The sequence below is a fragment of the Schistocerca serialis genome, chromosome 9 (assembly GCF_023864345.2).
Source record: "Schistocerca serialis cubense isolate TAMUIC-IGC-003099 chromosome 9, iqSchSeri2.2, whole genome shotgun sequence".
NCBI lineage: Eukaryota > Metazoa > Arthropoda > Insecta > Orthoptera > Acrididae > Schistocerca > Schistocerca serialis.
In genome coordinates, this window is record NC_064646.1 from 86155169 (window position 1) to 86171763 (window position 16595).

The 16595-nt window shown below is 43.1% G+C and overlaps 1 non-coding gene across 1 annotated transcript; it reads left to right on the forward strand.

Moving 5' to 3' along the window:
• Nucleotides 1–15595: 15595 nt before the first annotated feature.
• Nucleotides 15596–15670, forward strand: Trnat-ugu (transfer RNA threonine (anticodon UGU)). Its single transcript has one exon. It is a non-coding gene; the product is annotated as a tRNA-Thr (tRNA).
• The last annotated feature ends 925 nt before the right edge of the window (nt 15671–16595 follow it).

Genomic DNA, 16595 nt, shown 5'->3' on the forward strand with positions numbered 1-16595 from the left:
TCTAAATATCTTACCTTGACACCATTAAAACGGGCAACAGGTCTTACTATAAGTAAAGCATTTAGACAAGATTTTCTCAGACAAGTAGGTCGAGTGGAACGAATAATTTCGGATAATGGCCCACAATACAAATCAGTGCAATGGCAGAACACGTTAAAACAACACAAAATAAAACCCATCTACATATCTAAGTATATACCTAGCATAAATCCAGCAGAACGATCTATGAAGGACATAGGCACTTTATGCCGATTATATGCAGGCAAAAGACACAACACTTGGGATATATACCTTAAAGATTTTCAAGAAGTAATAAATAAAATGCCACATAGCACTACACTACTACCTCCAGTTACTGTACTTAAAAATATTGAACCCCCAAACATAACCAGAGAAAATGTTAGATTTCCTATTGTACCACGTAGACAGCACAAACAAGTCATAGCAACAGCACTCTCTAACATCAGAAAGGCAGCCATTAAAAGAAAAGAAAGAGGAGATAGAACAGCAATTAAAAGAACATTCTCAGTAGGCCAGAATGTATTTGTAAAAACACACCATCTCTCCAGCAAACAGAAACACAAAATACATAAGTTTTATGCTGTATACAAAGGACCTGTCATAATTAACCAAATTACTCATGATAATGCTGTGGAACTAATGAACCCAAAAACAGCAAAACCTTAGGACTTCACCATGTGAGCCGTATCAAAAAGTTTGAAGATTAATTTTATTACTGGTAAATAATGAGCACAATATTTCAAGATTATGTTGCAGATAAAATTGTCAGGAGAAAGAAGAATGAAGAGAGAGGAAGGTGGGGAAAAAGAAAGTAGTTTCAATAAAAACAAAAACAAACATAACACCAATAGTACCATAGATTAAGATGAAGGGATAAAGCGTAGATAGTCTATCAGCATGAAATACTAAAATGCTACACACCACAACACTACACAAAAATAAAAAACGAATTCGAGGATTCTTGTAGATGTTAAGACTCAAAATATCTTAGAATTGTAACATGGAAAGGGTGCCGAAATTTGTAAAGCTTTTAAGGAGGCGTAAAACAGTGTAGATACTAGACATATGTTAGATGATTATAAGTAAAACTTTTTGTAAGAACCATTGTAAAAACTCCAGCAAGGACGAGATGCAATGACCCACAAGTTGCAATGCGAGAAATATCAAGAAAGGAAAGGATGTAATTAGCAAGACACGATTCCTACAAGGCAGAAGCATCGAGAGAAGGGAAAGGACAGCGAGACCAACAGAAGGCCCTTGTAGCCAAAGTGGGCAGTAAATAAACCTGCTGCCAAGCTGAACCACAGGGTGGTGGAACCCTGCTGGGACAGAACACGGAACCACACAGTGGCGGAACCCTGCAGAGACACGACAGCACACCGAACACCAGAAGGGTCTCCGAACGCCCCGACTCAGCGGAGCGAGCAAAAAACGGCCTGACGAGAAGACCGCTTGGGCAAGCCACCACTGGCAAAAAAAAAAAAAAAAAAAAAAAAAAAAATTACATGTAAAAGTCACACTACTGCTATTAAACAGCACGCTGATGCACGAAACTGAAGAAAACTTCCACAAAGTAAAAATGACACGCCCAAACGATTTATCAAACTGTTACTAAGAGCAGAACTTCAAAGTGACTAGTTATCAATAAATATTTCCATATCCTGCCCAGAGAAGAACCAAGAAGCAAGTAAGAAGCAGAGAAAAAGCAGGAAGAACAGAAGTTGAAGATTCGAGAGATTGAGACCAAGAAAGAAGTTGGGTGAAGAATAGACGACATACTTTCCCAAATCCCTATCCTACTGTAAACTAGTCATCTGCGAAGTATTACAACAAAAAACGACCGCTTTCAGCGACACATAACGATGACTTTCACGCATACAAAGCCAGTAAACCACGAGATTCTGCACTCACAGCTCCATTCCATTATGGGACTTCCACTTGCAAAGCCAACAAGGAACGACGAACGAAGCTGTACATCAAATACTTGCCCACATCCATCTCACTCAAGTCCATCACCTTCGTGCAAAAAACATTCGACAACCTCATGCTTAAACATTCATAGGATCGTGTGAATGTGTGAAATCAAATTATGTAATGTAGGAATTCTGCAAAAGAAACATGTGAAAAACTAAATCAGTTAAGCATACCAGACAGCTAATAAACTACACAATAACAGTCATTGACTATGGACTTAAGTAAAAAATAGACTATCGATAAAAATAAGTCATTAGTTCTGAAATGGACAGTGTATAAAGAACAAAAGTAAGGCATAATAAACACTAAAACTATGTGCCACTTATTTTCTCCTCATAAAAATAAAAAAATAATTATATTTTACTTATTTTCTCCTTACAAAAACAAAGATAAAAAAATTATCTTGTTGGATGTTTTCCCTTTTTTTTAACATTTGTACCATTTGTTAGGATAATATCTCAATACTTGTGTATGTATATTTCTTTGTCAAAGCAATTCTTGGCAATAATTCTTATTTGTTAGTGTAACAATGTTGAAATGAGTGTCTAGAAACAGAAACATTTTACTTGTACATGATATTTAGAAAATGTGTTAGGAATAGATTTTACTTAATTACTACATTTATAAAAACAATATTTCTAAGAAAATCGATGTGAAAGACTCCTCACTTTCGATTACAAAATTCTTAAAAAACAAACTTCACAATTAGATAAAGACAGAAAATAATTAAAAAATAATAATTATAATAGAATAAAAATATTTTTCCCTTGTCAATATAAACATATTTTTGATAAAAATGTGGAAGAATATAAAGATATAAATTAGTAATACAAACTAGCATAGAACAGAATAACGTGCCTGAACAGTAGACAACAAAATTTAGATAACGGAATAATTTTTGACTGGCTTAGGCAATGATTCAATCATTGCCTAACTTCAGTACAAAAATTAATTTCGAAGGGTGGTGATATGTAAGGTGTCAGACAAATCCAACACCTTCCATGAAAACCCTGACATGATAAGCAAGTCCAGTAGTATGTCACATAGCTCCGAATAAATCGTGACATTAAATTAACCAAAGTAATATGAGTAACAAGTGAGCAAATGGAATACCACAGACTTACACAAGAATGCCTAAATGCATGTCATACCTTCCCACCGTGAGACAGACGCAGTTCCGAAGGGAGAAACGAGAACAGAAGCCGAGAGCAGAACCGTGTTAAGCTGGAAGGCCCTACGATAAGGGACGGACACCCACGTCGCCAGCTAACCACTAGGACCACCCACCAGCCCATGTTAAAGGCTAGAGCCCTCCAGAAGAACAGTATAGATCTTACGATAACACTAAAAGGACCACACCAGCTGCAAGATTTAGCGTGAGACTTTTTCGCGTCTCTGTTGCGTTGCAAACTTTAAAAACATTGCCCCACCACGAAAAGTATAAAGTTTCTCATTGAATAGAAAGATTTTGTGTAGGCGGAGCTTAAGGTTAACATTGAGACCCAGATTGGTCAGATGAAAACACAGCCAGATAGTTTTTTTAAACCAACTTCGGTAAATTGTAGTAACGAGAAGTTAGGGGAGAGTTGCTTCCGAGACGGCGAGATGTGAGGAGCTGCGCCGCCCTGACGCTGCCTAAACACCGACAAGGTAATGAACGCACGCGACGCCGCATTTTTGAGCACATAAGGCGTCACTCAGAACTGCAGAAGTCTCATCTGTTACGTCCCCGTTTTGCGTAATACTAGTGTCGATCGTCAATTAAAGCTCATGGTATTCACATTTGCTACGTAAGTTAAAATCTGAAACGCGATGATTTTTCTGTTATATAATTATTGAGAAGCCACATCAGCCACTGTAATTTACGACAAGTTAGATAAGTGATTAAAGATAATTGAGGGTCACTGTAGACCATTTTGAAAGTTTTCTCTTTTGTGAAACTTAATTTAAATCTAGATTATAGATGTGATATGGCATAGGTCATCCTTCGATCCATTGTAGAACTTGGAAATATCTCAATACTTGTGTATGTATATTTCTTTGTCAAAGCAATTCTTGGCAATAATATTCGTTCACATTTTTGTTGAACGCATTGGTTTTTACGATCCTGTATTAAAACATTTCCTTTTATCAATAGTGCAATTTATAAACAACGTTTTGTGAGTAGAATAAAATTTCCAATGGGAAACTTAACTGCTTTTTCGACGTTATTTTACCAGCTAACTAAAAATAGGAAAGCCTTGAACCCCTTCCAGTAAATTCAGTTAGTATTAAGATTCTTTTACAGGGAGTGCAGAGGAGCTGACGCTGAAATCATTAAGTATTTGGTTATATCATCGCTAGTCTCACTGAACTCTTTTGAACTCTACATGTCATGTGTGGTCTGACGTCTCCTTACCAGCAACAGGTCCCAGGTTCAAACTGGTCAATTCCCTAAAAAACGCGCTCAGAGCGTCGTTGCGCGAACGTGGTAGGGAGACACGATATAGAACAAACAGACACCACGCAGAATGTTGGAGCATAACTTAGATAACATTCCACAACCACGCTATTTGATTACAAGCTGCTGAGGTACGATGTCAAAAGCTTTTTGGAAATCTAGAAATATGGAATCGACCTCAAATCCTTTGTCGGTAGTACTCAACACTTCACGTGAGTAAAGAGCTAGTTGTGTTTCACAGGAAAGATGTTTTCTAAATCCGTGTTGACTGTGTGTCAATAGACCTTTCTTGACGAGATAATTTATAATCGCCGGCCGCTGTGGTGGAGCGGTACTAGGCGCTTCAGTCCGGAACCACGTGGCTGCTGCGGTCGCAGGTTCGAATCCTGCCTCGGGCGTGGGTGTGTGTGATGTCCTTAGGTTAGTTAGGTTTAAGTAGTTCTAAGTTCTAGGGGACTGATGACCTCAGATGTTAAGTTCCACAGTGCTTAGAGCCATTTGAACCATTTTTTTGGAATTTATAATCTTCGAACACTATATATGTTCCAAATTACTGCTGCATATCGACGTTAATGATATGGGCCTGCAATTTAGTGGGTTACTCCTATTACCTTTCTCGAATATTGGTTGACCTATGCAACTTTGCATGACTGTTAAGTATTGAGCTATTTGAATCAGCATACTCTGAAAGGAATCTAATTGGTATACAATCTGGACCGGAAGACTTTCTTTTATTAAATGATTTAAGTTGGTTCATTACTCCGGGGATATCTACTTCAACGTTAGTTGTGCTGGTAGCTGTTCTCGATTCGAATTCTGGAATATTTACTTCGTCTTCTTTGGTGAAGGAATTTAGAAAGGCTGTGTTTACTAACCATGCTTTCGCAGCACTGTCGTCCATAGCATTTCCATTGCTACCGCCTAGAGACGGCGTTGTCTAGGCGCTAGCATACTTTACATACGACCATAATCTCTCTGGTTTCTGCCAGCTTTCGAGATACAATTTCGTCGTGGAAACGATTATCTCCCACTGATGCCTGCGCTAAATTCGAGATTCTGTAAAAGATCGCCAATCTTGTAGATTTTGCGTTCGTTTAAATTTGGCAAGCTTTTTTCGTTGTTCTGCAACAGTGATCTGACCCGTTTTGTGTACCAAGGTTTTTTTTTTTTTTTTTTTTTTTTTTTTTTTTTTTTTTTTTTTTTTTTTTTTTTTTGGACGATTTGGGCCTTACAAAGTTCAGTCTTGCTACGACAACCGTGTTTTCACTAAGCCCTGTAATCCATTTTGATGCTCGTTATTAGCTCAGGATTATTTGTTGCTAAGAGATCAAGTGTGTTTTAACATCTTTTTACTATTCGCCTGGGATCATGAACTATCTGCTCGAAATAATTTTCAGAGAATACGTTTAGCATGATCCGGATGATGTTTTGTCCGTACCGCCGGATTTGAACATGTGTTTTCACCAATATATCGAGCGTAAATTAAAGTCACCACCACCTGTAATAGCATGAGCCGAGTACGTGTTTGAAATTAAAGTTTTCTTTGAACATTTCAGCAATTGTTTCATCGGAGTCCACCCCCGCCCTCCCCCCCCTCCCCCCCCCCCCCATGAACCATGGACCTTGCCGTTGGTGGGAGGCTTGCGTGCCTCAGCGATACAGATGGCCGTACCGTAGGTGCAACCACAACGGAGGGGTATCTGTTGAGAGGACAGACAAACGTGTGGTTCCTGAAGAGGGGCAGCAGCCTTTGCGGTAGTTGCAGGGGCAACAGTCTGGATGATGGACTGATCTGGCCTTGTAACAATAACCAAAACGGCCTTGCTGTGCTGGTACTGCGAACGGCTGAAAGCAAGGGGAAACTACAGCCGTAATTTTTCCCGAGGGCGTGCAGCTTTATGGTTAAACGATGGCGTCCTCTTGGGTAAAATATTCCGGAGGTAAAATGGTCCCCCATTCGGATCTCTGGGCGGGGACTACTCAGGAGGACGTCGTTATTAAGAGAAAGAAAACTGGCGCTATACGGATCGGAGCGTGGAATGTCACATCGGGCAGGTAGGATAGAAAATTTAAAAAGGAAAGTGGATAGGTTAAATTTAGATATAGTGTGAATTAGTGAAGTTCGTTGGCAGGAGGAACAAGAGTTTTGGTCAGGTGAATACAGGGTTATAAATACAAAATAAAATAGGGGTAATGAAGGAGTAGGTCTAATAGTGAATAAAAAAATAGGAGCGCACGTAAGCTACTTCAGACAGCACAGTGAACGCATTATTGTGGCCAAGATAGACACGAAGCCCACGCCTACCACAGTAGTACAAGTTAATATGCCAACTAGCTTCGCAGATGACGAAGAGATTGATGAAATGTATGATGAGATAAAAGAAATTATTCGGGTAGTGAAGGGAGACGAAAATTTAATAGTCATGGGTGACTGGAATTCGATAGTAGGAAAAGGAAGAGCAGGAAACGTAGTAAGTGAATATGGAATGGGGGTAAGACATGAAAGAGGAAGCCGCCTGGTAGAATTCTGCACAGAGCATAACTTAATCATAGCTAACACTTCGTTCAAGAATCATGAAAGAAGGTTGTATACGTGGAAGAGGCCTGGAGATACTGGAAGGTTTCAGATAGATTATATAATGGTAAGACAGAGATTTAGGAACCAGGTTTTAAACTGTAAGACATTTCCAGGGCAGATGCGGACTCTGACCACAATCTATTGGTTATGAACTGTAGATTAAAACTGAAGAAACTGCAAAAAGGTGGGAATCTAAGGAGATGCGACCTGGATAAGCTGACAGAACCAGAGGATGTAGAGAGTTTCAGGGAGAGCATTAGGGGATGATTGACAGGAATGGGAGAAAGAAATACAGTAGAAGAAGAATGGGTAGCTTTGAGGGATGAAGTAGTGAAGGCAGCAGAGGATCAAGTAGGTAAAAAAACAAGGGCTAGTAGAAATCGTTGGGTAAGAGAATAGATACTGAACTTCATTGATGAAATATAAAACTGCAGTACATGAAGCAGGTGATAAGGAATACAAATGTCCCAAAAATGAGATCGACAGGAAGTGCAAAATGGCTTAGCAGGGATGGATAGAGGACAAATGTACGGATGTAGAAGCATGTATCACAAGCGGTAAGACACGTAACAGCCTACAGGAAAATTAAAGAGACCTTTGGAGAAAAGAGAATCACTGGTATGAATATCAAGAGCTCAGGTGAAAGCCCAGTTATAAGCAAAGAAGGGAAAGCAAAAAGGTGGAAGGAGTACATAGAGGGTCTACACAAGAGCGATGTTCTTGAGGACGATATTATGGAAATGGAAGAGGGCATAGATGAAGATGAAATGGGAGATATGATACTGCGTGAAGAGTTTGACAGAGCACTGAAATTCTAAGTCGAAACAAGGACCCGGGAGTGCATAACATTCCATTAAAACTACTGATAGCCTTGGGACAGCCAGCCCTGACAAAACTCTACCATTTGGTGAGCAAGACATATGAGACAGGTGAAATTCCCTCAGACTTCAAGAAGAATATAATAATTCCAATCCCAAAGAAAGCAGGTGTTGACAGATGTGAAAATTACCGAACTATCAGTTTAGTAAGTCATGACTGCAAAATACTAACACGAATTCTTTACAGACGAATGGAAAAACTGGTAGAAGCCGACATCGTGGAAGATCAGTTTGGAATCCGTAGAAATACTGGAACAATTGAGGCAATACTGACTCTACGACTTATCTTTGAAGAAAGATTAAAAGGCAAACCTACGTTTCTTAGAGAAAGATTTTGACAATGTTGACTGGAATACTCTCTTTCAAATTCTGAAGGTGGCAGAGGTAAACTACAGGGAGCGAAAGGCTATTTACAATTTGTACAGAAACCAGATGGCAGTTATAAGAGTCGAGGGACATGAAAGGGAAGCAGTGGTTGGGAAGGGAATGCGACAGGGTTGTAGCCTATCTCAGATGTTATTCAATCTGTATATTGAGCAAGCACTAAAGGAAACAAAAGAAAAATTCTGAGTAGGAATTAAAATCCATGGAGAAGAAATAAAAACTTTGAGGTTCGCCGATGACATTGTAATGCTGTCAGTTACAGCAAAGGACCTGAGAGAGCTGTATGGAATGGACAGTGTCTCGAAAGGAGGATATAAGATGAACATCAATAAAAGCAAAATGAGGGTAATGGAATGTAATCGAATTAAATCAGGTGATGCTGTGGGAATTAGATTAGGAAATGGGACACTTAAAGTAGTAAATGAGTTTTTCTATTTGGGGAGCAAAATAAGTGATGATGCTCGAAGTAGAGAGGATATAAAATGTAGACTGGCAATGGCAAGGAAAGCGTTTCTGAAGAAGAGAAATTTGTTAACATTTGTTAGATTTAAGTGTCAGGAAGTCGTATCAGAAAGTATTTGTATGGAGTGTAGCCCTGTATGGAAGTGAAACGTGGACGATAAATAGTTTAGACAAGAACAGAATAGAAACTTTCGAAATGTGGTGCTACAGAAGAATGCTGAAGGTTAGATGGATATATCACATAACTAATGAGGAGGTATTGAATAGAATTGGGGGGACGAGGAGTTTGTGGCACAACTTGACTAGAAGAAGGGATAGGTTGGTAGGACATGTTCTGAGGCATCCAGGGATCACCAATTTAGTTTTGGAGGGCAGTGTCGAGAGTAAAAATCGTAAAGGGAGACCAAGAGATGAAAACACTAAGCAGTTTCAGAAGGATGTAGGTTGCAGTGGGTACTGCGAGATGAAGAAACTTGCAGGGGATAGAGAAGCACGGAGAGCTGCATCAAACCAGTCTCTGGACTGAAGACTACAAAAACAACATCGGAGTTGGATGGTCGGTAAAAGGATCCAATTATTATTTCATTCCGTTTGCTAAGAGTGACATCTGCCCATACTAACTTACAGCAGCTATCTAATTCACTTTCGCTGCGTGACAAACTACTTCAAACAGCAACAAACATGCCACCGCTAACTGTGTTTAGCCTATCCTTTCGGAACGCTATTAGGTTCTTTGCAAAAACTTCGGCTGAACTTATCGCCGGCTTCAGCCAGCTTTCAGTGCCTATAACGATTTGAGCATTAGTGCTTGGAGCTCTGGTACTTTCCCAAACAGCTACGACACTTTACAACTGTTATACCGATGGTTCCTTTATCTATGTTCTTCCTATGTTCGGCCTGCATCCTTTGAGACTGACCCCTTTTTGTGTTTCCTCGAGACCCTCTAACTTAAAAAGCCGCCCAGTCCACGCCACACAGCCCCTTCTACCCGCCTAGCCGCCTTCTGCTTATAGTAGACCTCTGACCTGTTCAGTGGAACCCGAAACCCAACCACACTGCAGGAATCTGCAGCCTACACAGTCTACATCTACATCTACATATATACCCCGCTAGCCACCAACCGGTGTGTGGCGGAGGGCACAATTCGTGCCAAAGCCATATTTCCCCCTCTCTGTTCCACTCGCGGATCGCGCGAGGGAAAAACGACTGTCTGAACGCCTCAAAATGGTTCAAATTGCTCTGAGCACTATGGGACTTAACATCTGAGGTCATCAGTCCCCTAGAACTTAGAACTACTTAAACCTAACTAATCTAAGTACATCACACACATCCATGTCCAAAGTAGGATTCGAACCTGTGACGTAGCAGTCGCGAGGTTCCAGACTGAAGCGCCTAGAACCGCTCGGCTACAGCGGCCGGCTGAACGCCTCAGTATGAGCTCTTATTTCCCTTATCTTTGAATGGTGATCATTGCGCGATTTGAAAGTTGATGGTAATAATATATGCTCTAAATCCTCGGTGAAGATCGGATTTCGGAATATAGTGAGCAGCCCCTTCCGTTTGCGCGCCGTCTATCTGCAAGTGTGTCCCACTTCAAACTTTCTATGAGATTTGTAATGCTCTCGCGATGGCTAAATGTACCAGTCACTAATCTTGCCGCTCTTCTTTGGACCTTTTCAATCTCTTGAATCAGACCCAACTGGTAAGGGTCCCATACAGCCGAACAATACTCCAAGACTGGACGAGCTAACGTATTGTAAGCTATTTTCTTTGTTGAAGGACTGCATCGCTTCAGGATTCTACCAATAAACCGCAGCCTAGAGTTCGCCTTACCCGTGACTTGTGTAATCTGATCATTCCATTTAAGATCATTTCGAATAGTTACACCCAGATACTTGACGGACGTTACCGCTTCCAAAGACTGGGCATTTATTTTGTACTATTACATTAATGGGGATTTTTCCGTTGTTACACGCAATAGGTTTGCTAATATTGAGAGATGACTGCCAGTCATTACACCACGCATTTACACTCCTGGAAATGGAAAAAAGAACACATTGACACCGGTGTGTCAGACCCACCATACTTGCTCCGGACACTGCGAGAGGGCTGTACAAGCAATGATCACACGCACGGCACAGCGGACACACCAGGAACCGCGGTGTTGGCCGTCGAATGGCGCTAGCTGCGCAGCATTTGTGCACCGCCGCCGTCAGTGTCAGCCAGTTTTCCGTGGCATACGGAGCTCCATCGCAGTCTTTAACACTGGTAGCATGCCGCGACAGCGTGGACGTGAACCCTATGTGCAGTTGACGGACTTTGAGCGAGGGCGTATAGTGGGCATGCGGAAGGCCGGGTGGACGTACCGCCGAATTGCTCAACACGTGGGGCGTGAGGTCTCCACAGTACATCGATGTTGTCGCCAGTGGTCGGCGGAAGGTGCACGTGCCCGTCGACCTGGGACCGGACTGCAGCGACGCACGGATGCACGCCAAGACCGTAGGATCCTACGCAGTGCCGTAGGGGACCGCACCGCCACTTCCCAGCAAATTAGGGACACTGTTGCTCCTGGGGTATCGGCGAGGACCATTCGCAACCGTCTCCATGAAGCTGGGCTACGATCCCGCACACCGTTAGGCCGTCTTCCGCTCACGCCCCAACATCGTGCAGCCCGCCTCCAGTGGTGTCGCGACAGGCGTGGATGGAGGGACGAATGGAGACGTGTCGTCTTCAGCGATGAGAGTCGCTTCTGCCTTGGTGCCAATGATGGTCGTATGCGTGTTTGGCGCCGTGCAGGTGAGCGCCACAATCAGGACTGCATACGACCGAGGCACACAGGGCCAACACCTGGCATCATGGTGTGGGGAGCGATCTCCTACACTGGCCGTACACCACTGGTGATCGTCGAGGGGACACTGAATAGTGCACGGTACATCCAAACCGTCATCGAACCCATCGTTCTACCATTCCTAGACCGGCAAGGGAGTTTGCTGTTCCAACAGGACAATGCACGTCCGCATGTATCCCGTGCCACCCAACGTGCTCTAGAAGGTGTAAGTCAACTACCCTGGCCAGCAAGATCTCCGGATCTGTCCCCCATTGAGCATGTTTGGGACTGGATGAAGCGTCGTCTCACGCGGTCTGCACGTCCAGCACGAACGCTGGTCCAACTGAGGCGCCAGGTGGAAATGGCATGGCAAGCCGTTCCACAGGACTACATCCAGCATCTCTACGATCGTCTCCATGGGAGAATAGCAGCCTGCATTGCTGCGAAAGGTGGATATACACTGTACTAGTGCCGACATTGTGCATGCTCTGTTGCCTGTGTCTATGTGCCTGTGGTTCTGTCAGTGTGATCATGTGATGTATCTGACCCCAGGAATGTGTCAATAAAGTTTCCCCTTCCTGGGACAATGAATTCACGGTGTTCTTATTTCAATTTCCAGGAGTGTATTTTCTATAGATCCTCATTGATTTCTTCACAACTTTCGTGTGATACTACTTTCCTGTAGATTACAGCATCATCCGCAAACAGTCTAAGGCCGCTGTCAGTACCATCAACCAGATCGTTTATGTAAATAGTAAACAGCAGCGGACCTATTACGCTGGCCTGGGGCACACCTGAAGCTACGCTTGTTTCTGTTGAAGTCACCCCGTTCAGGACGACATACTGCTCCCTGTCTGCTAGAAAACTTTCTATCCAACCGCATATGTCATCGCATAGACCGTAAGCGCGCACTTTTTGGAGCAAGCGACAGTGCGGAACTGAGTCGAACGCCTTTCGAAAGTCGAGAAACATGGCATAAACCTGGGAGTCGGTATCTAGAGTCGGTATATCATGTACAAAGAGGGCCTGCTGTGTCTCGCATGACCGCTGTTTCTTAAAACCACGCTGGTTTCTTCAGATGAGCTTCTCAGAGTCTAGAAAAGTCATCATGTCTGAACACAAAATATGTTTCATGATTCTACAACAAATCGATGTCAATGAAATTGGCCGGTAATTATGTGCATCCGATTTTCTACCCTTTTTATAGATTGCTATGACCAGGGCCTTCTTCCAGTCCCGTTCCAATGATCTCTGATAGATGACGGATAAGAAAGGTCCTATTTTTGTAGCATAGTCAACATAAAATCTTACGGGGATACCGTCTGGGCCAGATGCCTTCTTGGAGTCTAAGGATCTTAACTGTTTTACAATCCCATATGCACTAAACACTATGTCAGCCATCCTTTCGTTTGTTCGATAATTGAAAGGGGGAATGGTGCTGCAGTCCTCTATCGTAAACGAGTTTTTGAAAGCTAGGTTTAGAATTTCGGCCTTCTGATTATCATCATCAGTTACATTACCCGTACTGTCAGCAATAGAAGGTATTGAATTATTTGTAGCGTTCATAGAGTTTACGTACGACCAAAATTTTTTGGGGTTATTTTTCAGACCCCCCGCTCAGCTCTGAACCAGAGGTCAGCAATCGGTCTTGTCGACGATGCTGCAAATGACCAGCTCTGCTTTCTTCTCGCAAGCAAGACTGGCAGCCACTACCACCTGAAACCAGAGAGAATCTCTTCCGATCCAAAGCGGCACACATCACTGGTACCGGCGTGAGCCACCGCCTGCAGTTAGCTGCACCCGGTGCTCTTCACGGCATCCAGAAGGACCCGTTCCATGTATGGAATGACTCCACCCGGTATATCCACGGAGTGCACATCGGCTTCCTTCCCCTCCTTACTTTTGAAAACGAAGGCAGCATTTTGCGTTCGCTAGCCAGCCCGGTTAACCGTGCGGTCTAACGCACTGCTTTCCGGGCGGGAAGGCATGCCGGTCCCCGGCACTTACCTGCCCGGCGGGTTAGTGTCGAGGTCCAGTGTGCCGGCCAGTATGTGGATGGTTTTTAAGGCGGTTTTCCACCTCGGCGAATGCTAGCTGGTTCCCCTCATTCCGCCTCAATTACGCTATGTCGACGATTGCTGCGCAAACACTTTCTCCACGTACGCCTACACCGTAATTACTCTACCGCGCAAACATTGGGGTTACACTCGTCTGGTGTGAGACGTTCCCAAGGGGGTCCACTGAGGGGCCGAACCGCACAATAACCCTGGGTTCGGTGTGGGACGGCAGTGGGGTGAGTGGACTGTTGTAGCCTGTTGTGGGGTTGTGAACCACTGAGGGCTACGGCGGGGACGAAGCCTCTCCATCGTTTCTAGGTCGCCTGTTCCACACAACACAATACAATACAATGGGTTCCCTAGGCTCTTTTACGTGACGTGAAGGTAAGCCTGTTTCCAGACACGGCCATATTGCTGTATACTACACACCATTAGCCACTGAGAGGTTATTCTCTTTGTGACCCATGCTCAGGTGCCACCATCCTTAGCAGGCTTTCCTCCTTCGGCCTTTAGCCAAAGACAGGTAGGCAGAGAGATGAATCATGTCATCTGACTTAGGCCTACTAAATCGCAACCTCCTGTACATACCTGGGCACTTCAACGACTTCTGTTGGCGTGCTACAGCGTCATCTATCCATTTTCTCATTGGTTGTCCTCCTTGCCTTTGACCTGCTGTTCTTCTGATCACTATACCTTTCTCCAGTGAGTCTTCTCTGATGACATGCCCAAAAAAGATTGTCTGCAATATTTTTGGCCTCAGTTTTGGCTTTTCACTTTCTCAGTCCATTTTAATCTTGCTGTCACAAAATGTAGGCGTACAACTTACGTCATGGGATATACTGGATATAATCCTAGCCCACTAGAATGTTCCACTAGCATCGACACTCGTTGCCTCTGCTTGTTCGATGTGAAGTTCAGCCAGTCCCCGCAAAGCGCCATCTACCGACTGCTGACAGTTGCTACTGAGTGGGGAGTGTGTGGTGTTAAACATGCAGCACTTCTAGATTTAGCGGACTGGAGTTCAAAAACTTCGGTGTTTTCTAAGCTTATGCAGCAAAGGAAGCTAACTGTTCCAGTACAACTGGTAGTAAACATTTACACACAAGAGCGCAAAGAAGTGTTGGATGATTTTGTCCAGAGTTACAGCAAAAACATCCTGCCTCTCCTAGTTCTGGCACTAAATTCACAACTGTTTTCACACCAAAAGTCTGCAACTATGAGAGAGCGCTTGCCGCAAAATCCAACAGATAAGACATCCTGTTTCCTGACGTCATTTGAATATGTCAACCTCATCAATGGTGATTTATCCTAATTGGTGTTTCCTTTAGCACTTTTAATACGACGTATTCACCATCATAGGCCAAAGACGAAAGCTCAACAGAATTGTGTTGTGTATCCCGGAAAAAGTACAAAACTCTTTATGAGCATGCTTACTTAAAAATGATCAAATTTAGAAATTATTGGTTTCTTGATCAGTTTAAAAAAATTATTTTTTTAAAGGAAAATATAAATTTAAACTTTCTACGAAGGTAATATTAGTTTATTTTGAAATGATAATTAAATGGACACCCTAGCTGCAAACAGGCGTTGGTGTACTTCATTGGGGACACGTTGAAAATGTGTGCCCCGACCGGGACTCGAACCCGGGATCTCCTGCTTACATGGCAGACGCTCTATCTACCTGAGCCACCGAGGACACAGAAGATAGCGCGTCTGCAAGGACTTATCCCTTGCACGCTCTCCGTGAGATCCACATTCCCAACATGTCCACACCACTACATTCGTAGTGTGCCTAATAGATGTTTGCCCATCATACTCATTACTCGTGGCAGATTAATCTACCAAGTCCCGTACGAGTTTGGGCATAGCGTGTGCGTTCGCACACTACGAATGTAGTGGTGTGGACATGTTGGGAATGTGGATCTCACGGGGAGCGTGCAAGGGATAAGTCCCTGCAGACGCACTATCCTCTGTGCCCGCGGTGGCTCAGATGGATAGAGCGTCTGCCATGTAAGCAAGAGATCCCGGGTTCGAGTCCCGGTCGGGGCACAAATTTTCAACATGTCCCCAATGAAGTACACCAACGCCTGTTTGCAGCTAGGGTGTCCATTTAATTATCATTTCATTTCTAGCAAAGCTGCATGGTCATCCACGGCAACTGTTCTTTCGGGAACAGATACTACCGTCATATACAGTTTATTTTAATACTGATAAGAACATAAGACAATAACTATTACACACAAAAACACTTACATTGCATTCCGTGCGTAGCAGCAAGTATGTTAACAATATGAACACGCAATTGGTCTTTCTTATTGTCTTCCCCTACCCTGTGATGTGGTGATGGTTTTGTATGTGAATTTTTTGTGGACTTTAATTCTTTTTCTAAGCCTTTTAGTTTGGAAAGCTGCTCGTCCTCTGTTTGAACTCCAGCTCTCGAGAATGCATTTAATGGAACTGAAATGCCTGGGCTAGCAGGACAGAGCGGATTAGGTTGAGGAAAGGGGCCAAAATAAGTTGCTGTCAGTTGCACTGAACATGCAAACTTTATCAACGCACAATATTACAACAAGGATGCGCCGGCCGGAGTGGCCAAGCGGTTCTAGTCACTACAGTCTGGAACCGCGCGACCGCTACGGTCGCAGGTTCGAATCCTGTCTCAGGCATGGATGTGTGTGATGTCCTTAGGTTAGTTAGGTATAAGTGCTAAGTTCTATGGGACTGATGACCTCAGAAGTTAAGTCCCATAGTGCTCAGAGCCATTTGAACCACTTTTTTTACAACAAGGATGCAAAACACTCCTTTGATTAACCTTAGATCGGCTGAAGGCCACACTCAAAATCCAAGACGCAAGGCCTAAGCAAGAAATTGAAATACAAGATTCTTTTGGAGGTTTCACCCAAAAATATTTTCTAAATCCTCAATCTAAACAGGCTGAAGGTCTTAGTAATTTAAATTTTAATATAACTTGGCT